Source organism: Cupressus sempervirens, chromosome 5 (genome assembly GCF_028749045.1).
Source record: "Cupressus sempervirens isolate cs-2001-9-10 chromosome 5, ASM2874904v1, whole genome shotgun sequence".
NCBI classification, from domain to species: Eukaryota; Viridiplantae; Streptophyta; class Pinopsida; order Cupressales; family Cupressaceae; genus Cupressus; species Cupressus sempervirens.
The window spans coordinates 470,842,009-470,856,288 of record NC_143122.1 but is presented as its reverse complement, the minus strand read 5'-3'; positions in this window follow the sequence as shown (position 1 = coordinate 470,856,288).

Below are 14,280 nucleotides of genomic sequence, written 5' to 3'. Positions count from 1 at the left end.
TAGTATTCATTTATTCAAAAAATGTCTTACTCAACATGTCATTTCCTCCAAACATTATGTCATCAACAAATATCTTAGCAATCAACACCATATCCTTAGTATCATTTTTCAAATATACATTATTGTTTTCATTTTTTCTAGAAAATCCAATCTTAATTAGATAAGAGTAATCTTTAATACCATGCTCTAGGGTCTTGTTTTAGTCCATACAATGCTTTGTTCAACTTACTGTTCTTCTTTTCAGGTTCAAAAAATCCTTTAGGATGTTCAATATATACTTCCTCTTCAAGTATCCTATTGTGGAATGCAAATTTTACATCTATTTGATATGCTTTAAACTTCTTGTATGTAGCATATGCCAATAGTGTTCTTACTCCTTCCAATCTTTTCATAGGTGTAAAAGTTTTGCCACAATCTATTCCTTCTTCTTGTGCATAACCTTTGCAAACCAATCTTGCCTTACTTCTTACCACTTCTCCATTTTCATTCATCTTGTTTCTAAAAATCCACTTTGTTCCAATCATATTTTTGTCAACAAGTCTTGGTACTAGTGTCCAAGTATTGTTCTTCTCAATTTGATCAATCTCCTCATTCATAGGATTAACCCAACATTCATCATCCAATGCAAATTTTACTATTCTTAGTTCAAAATATGTTATCAAACATGTAGCTTCTCTTATCTTGCTTCTTGTTTGTACTCCAACATTTCTATCTCCAATTATCTATTCAAGTGAATGATTCTTCCTCACATATTTGGCCAATATAGGTCCAGTTCTTTGATTCTCAATATTTCCTTTACTCGATAGAAGTTCATCTTCCTACTCTGGTTGAATTGTTTGGTACTTGGGTATAGCATTTTGTGACTCATAAGCAAATTTCTAGTTCTTGGTAGCTCTATGTTGTAACTTGGGTAGAGTATCAGGTGCTTCTTCATAGACATAAACAAACTTATTGTAATCTTTTGGTTCCTTCTTTCTTTCCACATCATTCTTCTCAGAAAACTCATCAAATCTTACCTTCGCACTTTAAATCATCTTGTTAGTAGCTTTGTTCAAACACTTATAAGGCTTACTCTTAGATGAATACCCAAGAAATATACGTTCACCTCCTTTGACATAAAGTTTACCATTCCTAGCATCCCTGTGAATGTAACATCTACTTCTAAAGATTTTGAAATAACTTACATTTAGTGTATAACCATACCACAGTTCATAGGGTGCCTTGTTTGTTCCTTTCTTAAATTGAACTCGATTGAGTGTGTAAACAATAGTACGGATTGTTTCTCTCCAGAATATTTGAGAGATCTCATTATCAATCATTAAAGTCCTTTTACAATCTATGATATATATGTTTCTCCTTTCAAAAATTCCAATCTATTGTGGTGTCCTCAAAGTAGATAAGTATTTGTTAATACCATTCTCAACACAAAAGTTAGTGAATTAAGTAGACATAAACTCACCACCTCTATTAGATCTTAAACATTTCAAAGATTTACCAATTTTCTTTTCAACTCTAACTTTATACCATTTGAACATATCAAATGCATGTGATTTCACCTTCATGAACATTATAGTCAGCATCCTTGAATAATTATCCACAAATAATATGAAATATTTATCACCATAGTAACTTTCAATTCCAATTGAACCACATAAATCAATATGCACCAATTCTAGAATATCATTTGAATTGTGTACGTTTCTAGAAAAACTAGACTTTTTCATCTTAGTGAGATGACATTCTTTGCATATAGAATTTTCAAGTTTTTGCATATTTGGTAAGCCTCTTACTCTTTTCTTTCTATTGATTTTCACCATTTTCTCAAAGTTTACATGACACAACCTTCTATGCCATAACCACACATCTTCAACTCTAGCAAATAAGCATATCTCAACTATAGGACCAAGATAGAATATGTTACCTCTTGTTTGCATTCCCGTTCCACTAAGATTTCCTTCATCGTCAAAGATATTGACCTTCCTTTTTTCAAATTCCATCTTATGACCTAAGTTATTCAATTGTGCAATACTAAAAAGATTATATTTAAGTCCTTGAACCCAATATGCATCATCACATCTAATCTTATCATTTAGCATTAGTGATCATTTACCTTTCACCAAGTATGGAAAATCATTACCAAACTTAAGAATTCGATCATCATCAATTTCTTCAATCTTATCAAGCTTACTTAGATCAATAATCATGTGATGTGAATAGCCACTATCAATAATCCAAGAGTCATTCTTATTAACATTTGAAATTAGGGCAGTTTCATTCTCATACCTTTCACTATGTGGATCTTCCTTGATTGCAACATAAATCATTTCAACTACATCCTTGCCATCATCAGAACTAGACTCGGTATGCTCTTCTTCAACAAATGTAGCATGACTTCTTTCCTTGTTCTTTGTAATCCCTACTCTTTCTATACTTGAAATCTTTCTTGTCATTTCTATCAGACTCACCTTTGTTAGGACATTTAGCAATAAAGTGACCAGCTTCATTACATTTGAAACAAATCAAGGGTAGTTTACCTTTACCTCTTGACAACCTTCTTGTAAGCAATACTTCAAGCTCATCCAAATCATCTTTAGTTTCAGACTCACTTTATTCTTTACTTTTCTTCTTTTTCTTTGAATTACTAATGGTTATGAATACTTAAATGCATTTCCCATAGTAACCACACTATTGTCATAATTGCTTAGCTCAAATGCAGGCAACCAACCAACTAAACCATTAAGTATCAAACAATCTTCAGGCATCGCTCTTAATTCTTGAATTGTAGAAACTTTAACAACATAAAAATGTAGAAATGTTACTTACAAGTTTAGAATCCATGATAGTTCCTCTAGCGGCTCTGATTGCACTTACAACATCTTTTATTTGATTCACATATTGTGTATCATTTTTACCTTGTTTCATTCTTATGTCATTGTACTTACCTCTCAAAGTTTCAGCTTTGGCTCTTTTGACATTATCATCTCCACCATGAACAAGTTTTAATTTACCCCACATTTTTTTAGCATTGACACAACTCTTGATATCATCAGATTCAACATCATTGAGATCAAATGCAATCTCAATCATCGAACTATTGTGATTCTTTTTCTTATTCATTTGCTCCATAGTTAGGGGACCAACTATTTGATCATTGTATTCAAGCATATAGTGACTCCTTAATCATACCATGCTTGTCTGATTCCATCCTTCATGTTAATAATTTTTGGATAATAATATTATTATTCATTTATTTAATTATTATTCTTATTTATTTATTAATAATTCTTATTTCATAAAGGGGATATCTAACATATAGTGTCTTCAAGGATTTGGACTTAAAATGTGGTCCAAGCATGTCTAGCAAGGAGATAAGTCCCTTAGGAAGAAAAATCAAAGATTTTGCTAATCACAAGCAAATCATTGCAATGTCTTCATTTTTGGTTCTATTGGAGTGCAACATGTGTTGGCTTTCTAGGTCGGTGCTATCAAGTTCAAAAGAGTATTTTGATATCATATGTGTTCAAACAAATTACTAGAGATGAACAACATTTTCAGGAGTTATCTTAGACAACTTTTCTACGACTTACTATTTGTAGTAATTGTCAATTTCAACATCAGTTGTTTATTTGCATGTTTTGGCCAAATTAATATTTTTAACCACTTTTATTGTTAGCAATTACATTTTATAGTAAACACAATTATTAGGAGATGGTCATGTAGCTCTAATCTCCTCTTAGATTCCACATGCAGTATCTTTACTTCAGGATTTGGATAGTTTTGACCATATTTATAGTTGATACTATTTTGGGTAGTTGGAATCATTCTCAGTTTTTCTTCAACTTCAGAATGCAAATTAAAATCATCTCCAATACTAGAAAGATATATTTATTTGGTCTTGCATGAGGAATTTTTTTCCTTGTTTAGCTTTGGTACTTCTCTCTTATACATCTTGGATATTTAGCTCAAGTTCCTTTAAACTTCTTTTTCCAAGCACTTAGCTCTAATACCAAATTGTTAGATAACTGAGAGGGTGGGTGAATAAGTAATGTCCAATTATCATGCAGTCTCTTCAAACATTTCAGTACCAATAAGACATCATAAACATTAACAATGACCACTCTGTGTAAACATCCAACTTAATACTTAATTCTTTCATTCACTTCTTTACAAATTGTTAACTCATAGTTCTTCGCATTACCAAGTATCAATATACTTCCTAGTTATTACCTAGTTGTTATTTAGTTATTATCAGTTGCAGTATAAATTAAAAAACATGTAAAATAACTTGCAACACAGATAACATTTACACATTTGACACCTTGGTTTAATGTGGAAACCCTATGAAGGGAAAAACCACCTGGGACCAACAACCTAAAACATTTCACTCTTCTAAAGTGATCTATGCTAACACCAACCTTTTTAAAGGTTACATATATATTGTTAATGTGACCTCATTAGAAGATTTCACCAAAAGATCATCTAGACCTTATCGCTCCTTGCTCCAAACTAAAGAGTGGCCTGATTTAAAGGACTTACAAATATCACTAATTGATGTTACCATATAGGATTTCACAAACTTGTTAGGTCCACTCGATTCTTCCAAGATTTTTTCTACAATGGTTAAATAGTAATAGTATAAACAACCCGTTAAAAAAACTAACTAGCTTTTCTTGTTTAGATATATGTTCCTTACTCTCGTCTCTGTCTAATCTCTCTCTTGGATCTATAATCACCTAAAAATGTTCATCTAGACTATTAGCCCCCTTAGCATTTTGGCTAAATTAATTAATCACTTTCCTAGGCCAAGTTGCTAAAAATAAATTAATTTGATTACAACCTATAGTTTGACTATATTATTCTAAGTCCCTATTTAATTAAAAGAACTTTAATTAAATAAAAGACCCCATTCTTCTAACTCACTCAATGTGCACACATAAAGTCATTTTTCTATTTTTGCAAATAAAAAGAAAAGGCTTTTTGTCTCACATGAAAAGTCAACTTCTTTTCATTGGTTGATTTTATCTTACGCATGGATCATGCCTAAAGTCAACCCACACCCTTGATTGTCTATCATCTAAATCTTGAACTCCACTATCCATGCACCTTTAAAAGAAAGAGCTCTCCCCTTCTCAAAGGATCCACACTCTTGAGTATTGTTATGTTGTAGGTGTATCAATTAATCTTCTTGAGAGCTTGTGGAGAACTTCTATTTTTCTTTTCTATTTCTCTCATACCACTTCATGAGCTTAGATTTATATAGTATAGCTTCTCTTTTGTATTAATCTAGATCATCTAGTTTAATTAGCATAGATTTTTAATACTCTCATTTTCTTAATATAGTTACATTGTGCATCTCATGCTATCTCAGTTCACATTTGTATTACATGACTTGAGAATTCTTATGGACACTTGCATTCTTGTTCTTGTCTTAAGAACCTCTCATTGTATGGTTTAGTAGCAAGGGTTGTGTGTCAAAGGCTCAGATGAGAGCTATTCTTATTGCTCAAAACACACCTTTACACTCCATGGATAGGGAGCTGTAAGTCAACATTCAAGAATTCTAATCCATGGGATCACTTGAATAGAAGGGTTTAAAGTGTGACACTTTCTAACTGTACATTTTTGGCACTCACCATGGGGTAGAACACTCTATTTTTCCTCCTAATCTGCATCTTTTCCTGCATTTTCTGCATTTTTTCTTCTCTTCCATTTTTTATAGTCACAAGTATTGAGCGATACTTTCTTAGTATCGTATGATATTTGTCAACATTGTCGGGCAATACTTTTCCAATAAAAGTATTGCACGCCTATAGTGAACTATATCAAATTAGCATAGAAAGTTATATCAATAGGCTATAGATAGAAACATAGCACGAGGAAAAAATATCGTATTGTTATACTGAAAAGTATTGTATGATACTCTTCCAGTATACAAAGTTGGCCTGCTTAAAACTACTTATTGTTTGGGTTCTGTGATTAGTTTTCTAGTTTACTGCTATCTATTTGTCAAGTTTTTAGGGTCATTTATAGTCTAATAGAGGTATGTTTACAGATTTTTATGTTAGTCTAGAACTAACTCATGTTGGACTAATGGTTTGTGCTTGTAGGTTTTGCCTTAAAGGCTTGCATACTTATGTTAAAAGAACACATGTCAAAGCTTCAAATGCACAAAGGCTACTAATGGTTGTTCACAAGGCTACCTAAAAGCATAAAAACCAAACACATGCTTGTATTTCCTTTATTTCATGTGCAGAATTTTACTAGTTGTTTCCATTTCTTAGGCACATAAACTTGTAATTAGGTTCCCTTGGCGATAGGAAAGTATGCTCTTCACCATTGTCATGAATCAAAAATTTTGACCCACCTTTGGATTTTGAAAACAAGAGGATTAATTGAGCTTCTTGGTGTGTTTGGGGGAAATAATTAGGATAGGAAAGTACACTCTTCACCCTTGCGGTGAATCAAAAATCTTGACTCTCAAGAGTGGATCCATTATGTCTTAGTCTAGAATCTTTTGGATTGCCTACTCTTGAGCAATCAAGAGAAATGACCCAAGTGGGGACTAGCAAACCCATCTATTCCAACCCACTATAAACTCAAGGCTATCAAGGACACAAAACCTTGGTAGATATAGTACTTGTTTTCACTTAGTGTGATCACTTCTGGGATTGGGACCATGAGAAAGATGCTAGGTAAGAATGCTTAAGGTGCTCTTGTGGCTGCAAGGTCTGTTACTTGCTGCAAGGCAAGGTGTCCCTTAATTGGGTGTAAGAGGAGTATTACAAATGAAAGCCCTTTCTAAACACTCTAGGTTAGTAACTACTTTATTTTTCCGCTCAACTTCTTGGTGCAAGGATTGATCCTATTGGATTACCCAAATCACCCCAATATTTTACACTCACCATTTATGTCCCCTTGGTTATGCTTATGGGATCTCCATGACAAAGCTAATATCTCTTGTGGACAACCACTTAGCGTGAGGGGAAGGGGAAATTAGTGTGGGCCAAGTTGTTGAGTAATGAACCTTGGCTCTTAGGTAGATCTCCTTGGCAAGTGTTTTTGAATGTGCTAACCTGTGTAGATGTTCTTGCAAATCAAACATCTCATTAGCATTGATAGAAATCTATTTTGATATCACAAATGCATGTTGGAAAGGTTACTTTTTCCCTTATTCAACTAATTGAGACATGCAAAATACCCCTACTATTTGCAAACCATGTTGTTCTTTGATGAAAATTGAGGTCTTATACTATCCATATAACATTTTGGTCTGAAATCATTTGATAGTCAACCTGAAACACAAATCTTTTTGAGTCAAAATTGCTCTTTTTCACAATTCACTAGCACTTTATCATATGGATGTTGGAGAAATATTGTATGATATTATTTTCCTAAAATTATATCACCTAATTGCTATAAGTTCTTCGTCTAGCCATAACAAACTGTATCTCCCTCATTAAAGAAAAGTATCACCTAAAAAAAAAGATCACCTAGTTATTGTGAACTCTATCGTACGATACTTTTTGGTGTCCTAATATTGCTTGGCTCTTTGAAAACTATTGCCTTGTTTCTGTTGCTTCCAAAATAGAGTCTGAATTGTATCTTAGCTGATCTAGGGGTGTCATCACTTCATCCTACCTAAACTTGGTCAAGAATCTTCATGTTAGGTACTATTCTAAGTCAAAAAGATGGATTTAGTCTATCAGATGTAAGTTAAAAATTATCATTAATGGTCACTTGTCAAAACTTGGTTACCTTTCTATGCTAGCTAATTGCTATCAAACTTCTTGCTCACTCTCAACTTAAGTCACTAGTGTTCTAAATGCTTGAGAATTCTTGACAAGCCACCCACTTATTATCTTTGAGAAATGATCGTTCCTGACTGTATACGCATCAAATCTAAAACACTTCTCTTGTCCTATTAAACAAAGGCACATCCTTACATATCAATCATGACTAGGTTCCAAGTCGGTAAAGGTAGTCATCCTTTTTTCACCTTTGAACAATTGGAAATCCCAGCTAGGTGCCCTTGTGGACAACCTTGTATAGAAGATCTTGACTCTAATAAAATACAAGAAGCTAATATCTAACATAATCCACTCTACAGCTTTGAGAACCCATTTGGTACACCATTTGATACATCTAGTGGTGAAAATAGCGCCCTGCTCACCGTGCATCCTGAGGAGATCAAACATCACTTAGAAGAATAAGCGCGAGAAAATGAAAGACTCAAAGAGGCCATACATGCTAGAGAAAAAACCTATCAACAAGCTAAGCCTAATACTCCTGCATGTAATGATGAAAATAGGAGAGGCTGCTACAACAATCCATTTGATAGCTTTCCCCTCAGTGGTAATGATGGAAATAACACATCTCCTAGGACTCCTAGAGTCAACATAGGAGCATGCCCATCACCACCTAGATATTCACAATCACATCACAAAAGTGATGATGAAATCACTAGTGAAGACGTGATGAGATTCCAACAAGACGAGATCACCCAAAGTTTAATTCTCAAAGCCTTGGAATAGAATGGGGACCAATACTTTCAATATATGACAATGAAGGGATGGGAACTCCCTCATGACTTTGACTTGCAAAGGATAATTTAAAAATGAGAACCCATTGAGGCTGAAATTTTGAGAGGGAAAATACAATAACTTAGAAAATAACTTGCACAACTACAAGTCTCCAAAGAACAACCTAAAACCTCCTTTGTTGAATCAATATGTACTTTTCCTTTTGATAAGAGTCTTTACATGCTTCTATTTCCTAGGGATATAGAGGTTCCCAAATATGAAAAATATGATGGAAATGGTGACCCTCATGATCATGTGAGGCACTTCTATGCTATTAGCATGAACTTTACGCACGAAGACATTTACCTCCTAAGGTTTTTTTCTAGGAGTTTAAGAGGACAAGCCATGGAATGATTTACAAAAATGACGCCTCCTCTCAAAAAATTTGATGAACTAGCATAACGTTTCATTCAACAATATTCCTATAGCATTCATCATCCTATTACTATATTGGATTTGTTTAGCATCAGACAAAAATAAGGAGAACCCTTTGCAACATATCTCCAATGATGGAGATTTCTACATTCTAGATACCCTTAACAAGTTCTTGAGACTGAGAAGATTAACATCTTTGTCAATACACTTGTACCAGAACTTTACTTTGCTCTTAGAAAACAATTATTCACATCTTTTAATGCCAAGGTTGAAAGTGCATACCCCAATGAGGATGTTGCTATCAAAAAATGTGACATTGTCTTGAATAAAGACAAGAGTGTCATTAGAAATGGCAAAGACAAGAACAAACCTTGGAATAAAGACAAATAAGTTGTCAATGATGGAGTAGTGGATGATCTTAAGACCAAGGAGTCTACTTTTAACCCTTCTAATGCAATTTATGCCGTGAAACAACAAGAGGCTTCAAAGTCTCAAACATCTGAAAAAAAACAACAAATTTGCTAAGAAAAGACATGTTTACACACCAATGGTCAAACCTTATGAAGTGGTTTTTAAGACCTTGCAAAAAAACTAGTCACGCTTCCAAACAATTCATGGCCCTATGACCCACCCATTAGACCCCCTTGGTAGAGAGAAGACCATGTTTGCAGTTATCACAGAAGTAAAGGCCACAACACTAAAAACTACTTTAAGCTCAAAGACGTCATTCAAGATCGCATAGATGTTGGAAATTTGGTCACAAATGGTCTAGTCAAAAACTCTTATCACAAAGCTTTCAAAAAACCATTACCATAGTATGGAAAAGGTGAATCCTCCAAGGTTAACAATAAAAACCATGACGCAAAGATCAACTATACATACACTGACACTGACAACTTTATAAACATGATCATACTTGTTGAATATCTTTGCATGATGGGTCCTAACTTTGACAATGAACCTAATTATGATTCGAATGATGAAAGGCCCAAGGTTATCCTAAAAATGCAAAATGCTCAACAACAACATAGGGACACTCGACCTAAGGTAGTTCTTAGAGTGGCAAAATCTTCCTACTCACATGATGAGCTGCTTGATGATGTCACTAGGGGGCTATCAAAAGTCATCCTTAAAGTTACTAATGATCCTAAAAACACTTCATCATATAAACAAGAAGCTACCTCAATAATCTCAAGTTATGAGCTTTTCAACTAGCTACAATGAACCCCAACACAAATATCCATCTTTGAATTGTTAAAACTATCTCCTTTGCACAAGGATATTCTTGAAAAAGCCTTATGCTCCACCAACATCTCCACAACTATTGACGTAAAGTGGTTCCAAGCTATGGTGAATCACATTTCTTCACTCAATATCACAATTTTTTTGAAGAAGATGGCAAATCTCTCAATCATCTCCATAATCTTTCCCTCCACATAGAAGTTCAAATCTTTCATACTCATGTTCACCGAGTCCTCATAGACAATGGTGCAAGGTTAAACATTATCTCTTTTAGCATTATCCAACAACTAGGCATATCTAAATTTTCCATTGACCCTAGGTGAAAGATCACCATCAAAGCCTATGATGAGGTCGAAAGACCTTCTAAAGGTCTCATTTTGCTACTAATCCATGTTGGTCTGGTTGAAAAAGATGTGGTCTTCCAAGTTCTAGACATCCCACTCATGTATAATTTGTTGCTAGGAAGACTTTGGATTCATGATATGCAAGCGCTACCGTCTACATACCACCAGTGTATAAAGTTTCCTTTCAACAGTACTGAGATAGTTGTTTGCAGAGACAACTCAATGTCCATCAACACACTATTTGCTACTAAAACACTAGTTCCTCATAATTTCTCTTCTAATGAGCTTAAACTGTCCCAAATAGAGTGTGAACAAAAATTGAAGATGATGAGCCAAAGTATTGGTGAGTACACTTTGGATTCTATTGTTGCTTTATCAGTTTATCCTTGATCTTACAGGAAACCTTCTGCCAAATCAAAGCCCTTAGCTTTCACTATGACTATTTTTGGCACTTTTGTTCAATCCTCAATTCCCTTAGAAGTAGAAAAAGAAGACCGAGCTATCAAAGATTGGATATATAGGGAAGAGGAAGATGTGGAGGAAGTCACAATCACTACTCCTATCTCTCCCAAACATTATGACAATGGATACAAATTTATAACAAATATGGGCTATCAGAGCCACGAGTCCATAACTGCTAACAAAAAAGCTCTCATAAAACCCTTAAGTCATATAGAGGGTCACAAAACTAGAGATATTCTTGGCCTAGGTTTTGGGCTAGAAGATGAATTACCAATATTTGATAAAAGAGCTGACATGTTTAGTGAATTAGAGGATCATGAACCATCTTTTGCTATAACTATCTTGCAAGAAGAGGATTCTATGCCTCCCACTTTTCTCCTTTGGGGAGAAGAATCAATGATTACCTCCAATGATGCTGAGGCTTCTACTTCTAGACAACATGAACATGATGAATCTGACCATGAACACTCAAATAGAGGAATGATAAGAGAGAATATTGCTCACTTGATTGCTAGGAACCAAAGTACAAATTCTAGTGACTATGAATAGGAAAGTTTCTCAAATGCATTTTGTGAATTAGGAGTAGATGGTATCCATGCCTATGCTTCCCAACTAAACATAGTTGAAGAGTCTAGTCCATGGTCTAATGAGTTTGGTTCGCAAATGACTTTAGTGGATTACATTGATCCCTTTAGGTCTATTCCTAATCTGGATGCCTTTTGAACTTTTACTATAGGCTCGACCTCTCATGTCACTAGAGATGAATCCATTTACATAAAAAATATTGAAGACTCCACATCCCTCTCAATAGTCCATCCCAATCTCATAGATTAATCTGCTCAAAGACCTAAACTATCATCTTTCCAAAATGACTATGAGATGGCCTACTACCTCAACGTTATTGAACCCGTGATATCTTCCATCAGTGAACCTCCAGTTAACATGACAAAAATAGATATCAAATACATCAGTCATAAAATCAAAAGAAAAAATAGGTTGTTAGATGGTGAAAACCACTTTGTGGTGGTATTTGAACCCAAAAAGAGTTAAAAAAAAGACATATCCAATGGTGAAAACCTCCTAGAGGCACCTATAGATGGGTTACTTGGTAGTTTGCCAAGCTATTTCCAAGACAGATCTTTGGCTCTCATATAACCCATGTAGCCTATCAAATTGGGTATAGAAGAATCTCCTAAAATCATTCTTGTGGCTTAGTCTCTATTAGCTGAAGAAAAGGAGAGCTTCACCAAATTCTTTCAAGAAAAGAAAATCAATTTTGCTTGGACCTATTAAGATATGCCTAGTCTTGACATTGATCTAATCATGCACCATCTATCTATTCCCCCTAGTGTCAAGCCTATTAAATAGAATTTGAGGAAGATGCACCCACATGTGGCTCTTTTGGTCAAGGCAAAACTCAAAAAACTCCTAAGTACACACTTTATCAAAGCCATTGATTATGCAAAATGGATCTCCAATATTGTAACTGTGTCTAAACATGATAAGTCCATTCAAGTGTATACCAATTTTAGATACTTAAATAAAGAATGCCTTAAGGATAATTTTCCACTCCCTAACATAGACATAATAGTGGATATGACTGCAAGTTATGAGATGTACTCTATAATGAACAAATTCTCTGGGTATAACCAAATCAAAATTTCCCCTAGATATCAGGAAAAATTAGCTTTTAAATGTGCATGAGGTACCTTTTTTTGGAATGTTATGCCCTTTGGGCTAAAGAATGCAGGAGCTACCTATTGACAAGCCATGACCACCACCTTCCAGGACATGATGCACAAAAACATGGAAGACTATGTTGATGAAACATTGGCCAAATCTAAACAAATAAATACACATTTTGATGACCTTAGTTTGATATTAAACTATATGGAACAATTCCATCTTAGGTTAAATCCCAAAAAGTGTGCCTTTGGTGTCACGTCAGGCAAATTTTTAGGCTACATCATATCAGCAAAAGACATTGAAGTTGATCCTAAAAATGTGCAAGCCATCATGGAAATGCCTCCTTCTAGAAATAATAGTCAATTAAGAAGTCTTTAAGGACACCTACAATCAATTAGGAGGTTCATATCTCAGTTGGTTGATAAAGCTCAATCTTTCAATAATAACTTGCATAAATGCTCCACATCTATCTGGAATGAAGAGTTTCAACAAAGTTTATTTTAGATTAAAGGGTATTTAGTTAAACCTCCAGTAATAATGCCACCCATCCCAAGAAAACCTTTGATTCTATACATCTTGGCTATAGACTCTTCCTTAGGAGCACTCTTAACACAAAGTGATGAAACTAGAAAAGAGCATGCTATCTACTACATCAGTCACACTTTAGTGGCCTATGAGATGAACTACACCAACATTGAGAAGGCTTCCCTTGTAGTTGTATTTGCCTCCCAAAAGATTAGACATTGTATGTTGGCTCACACATTCCATCTCATTTCTCAAATTGATCCCTTAAAATACTTATTGAGTAAAGCTACGCTTACTGGCTGCCTGGCTAAATGGATGGTGATTCTCTCTAAATTTGACATACAATATGTTGAATGCAAAGCTATCAAGGGGTAAGCCATATCAGACCAACTAGCTAATTTTCCACTAGAAGATACAATACCTATGCAGATTTAGTTTCCATATGCTTCCATTATGTATATCACTAAAAGAGCTTTGAAGAATTTCTTTGATGGTTCTCACACCTAGAATGGGGCTAGGACATGCATTATGTTTATCACACCTCATGGATACACAATCCCAAAGTCTTACAAACTATTGTTTCCTTTCACTAACAATATTATAGAGTATGAGGATTTAACAAATGGGATTAAAATGGCTTTAGAATGAGGGATCATAGAGCTACATATCTATGGAGATTCCCTACTTGTCATAAACCAAGTCAGTAATGAGTATCAAACCAAGGATGACAAGTTGGTACCTTATAAGAGGTTGATTGATGCTATATAGAACTATTTCACATTTGTGACATTCCAACAAATTCATAGAGTAGAAAACAAGACTACCAATGCTATGGCCACCCTAGCATCTATTCTCTAGTTACAAGAACATGAATCATGTTTTGAGTTCCTAGTGGAAGAATTACATCACCCCACCTATGACTCCTCTGATAACCATTTGATCTGCATGGTTGTTGGTCATGATTCATCTTGCTATGCCACCATTTTCTCCTATCTGCATGATCAGATTATTTTTGAAAATCACACATGAAACCAAAATGCCAACTCCTTCATAATGCCTCACACTAC